The sequence below is a fragment of the Natrix helvetica genome, assembly GCF_964273705.1.
Source record: "Natrix helvetica genome assembly, contig: HAP1_SCAFFOLD_272, whole genome shotgun sequence".
In the NCBI taxonomy this organism is placed as follows: Eukaryota; Metazoa; Chordata; class Lepidosauria; order Squamata; family Natricidae; genus Natrix; species Natrix helvetica.
Genome location: NW_028113505.1, coordinates 45,001 through 46,973, shown reverse-complemented (window position 1 = coordinate 46,973; position 1,973 = coordinate 45,001).

Genomic DNA, 1,973 nt, shown 5'->3' with positions numbered 1-1,973 from the left:
CATCTCTCCTTCTCCTTCTTTTCCTATTCCTCCCCCTCTTCCTCCTTCCCCCGTCTATTTCTCTTTCTCCTTCTTCTCTTCCTCTTCCTCCTTCCCCGTCTCTCCTTCTCTTCCTCCCCCCTCTTCCTCCTTCCCCCATCTATTTCTCTTTCTCCTTCTTCTCTTCCTCCTTCCCCGATCTCTCCTTCTCCTTCTTTTCCTATTCCTCCCCCCTCTCTTCCTCCTTCCCCCATCTCTTCCTCCTTCTTCTCTTCCTCCTCCCCCTCCCCTCCGTCTCTTCCTCCTTCTCCTCCTCCCCTCCCCTCCACCACATACTGATTTTGGTGCCCTCCAGATTTTTTGGGACTAGGGAAGATGCTCCCCCCACTCCGAGAGTCCTGATCCCCCCCCATCCAGGTGTGCAAGGATAGGAAAGGTTGCATGGGGAGGATCCTGTGGCCCCTTCCGCCCAGCCCTGACCCACGGCCTTGGGCTCTTCTGTGCCCTGTCTTTGGCCCTGCACAGGGCTTGTGATCCTTTGGGCTCCCTGCACCTCCATCCTTACCTGCCCTGGAGTTCTTCAGTGCTGTTTATTCTGGAAGCTTCTTTTGGGTTTCGATCCCACCTTCCCCCCGCTGAGCCAATCGAGCTGTTCTCCTGGGTTTCCCCACAATGCCCCATTTCTAAAATGCAGAGGATGGGCCAGCTCCAGCGTCCTGCCACATCGGGGATGTAATCCACAGGCAGTCCTCGTCTTACAACAGTTCATTTAGTGACTGTTCAAAGTTACGACGGTACCTAAACAAATGGTCAGCCTGACCATTTCTCCCACTCAGGAGCATGGGCCCATTCCCCCAGGGTCAAGTCACCAAACGTCAGGTGCTTGTCCATTGACTCCTATCTGGGACGGTGGTCACTTTGAACGACCGTCCCATTTTACGGCGTTTCTTGCCACAGAGGTCAAGCGGATCCCCGCCGTTGTTAAGTTAGCACACACCGTTGTTAAGGGAGTTTGGTTTCCCCATTGACTTTGCTTGTCAGAAGGCTGCAGGGGTCGTAAGTGTGAAAAATGGTCATAAATCCCTGTTTTGAATGCCAGGGTGACTTTGAATGGTCACTAAACAAACAGTTGTAACTCAAGGACTGCCTGAAATTACTGTATTCCAGAGTTTGCCCCCAAAATAACGTCATCATAGAATCTTCCTCAAATTCTGTGTTAGCTCTTCTAGGAGAAGCTTTCGTCTTTGAATCTTGCTAGAAATTCCCCCAAAGGCCACATCATTGCCTCCATTCATAACACTTCTGGAAAAGGAAGGACAAACTATATGGACAGCCCCTTATCTGAAACGGGAGAGGGTCTCCTGCTTGAGCAGGGGGTGGACTAGAAGACCTCCAAGGTCCCTTCCAACTCTGTCTATTCTACTCTATTCTATTCTGTTCTGTTCTTTTCTATATTCTATATTTTATTTTATTCTATATCTTATTTTATTCTATTCTATATTATTCTATTCTATTTCCTATTCTATTCTATTCTGTTCTGTTCTGTTCTGTTCTGTTCTACTCCATTCCATTCCATTCTATTCTACTTTATTTTGTTCTGTTCTGTTCTATTCTTTTCTATATTCTATATTTTATTTTATTCTATTCTATATTATTCTATTCTATTTCCTATTTCCTATTTCCTATTTCCTATTCTGTTCTGTTCTGTTCTGCTCTACTCTACTCTACTCCACTCCACTCCATTCCATTCCATTCTATTTTTTCATTCCCTATCCCTATCCCTATTCCGTTCCGTTCCGTTCCATTCCATTCCATTCCATTCCATTCTATTCTATTCTATTCTATTCTATTCTTTTCTATATTCTATATTTTATTTTATTCTATTCTATGTTATTCTACTCTTTCCTATTTTCTGTTCTGTTGTGTTCTGTTCCGTTCCACTCCACTCCACTCCATTCCATTCTATTTATTCTTTTCTATATTCTATATTTTAT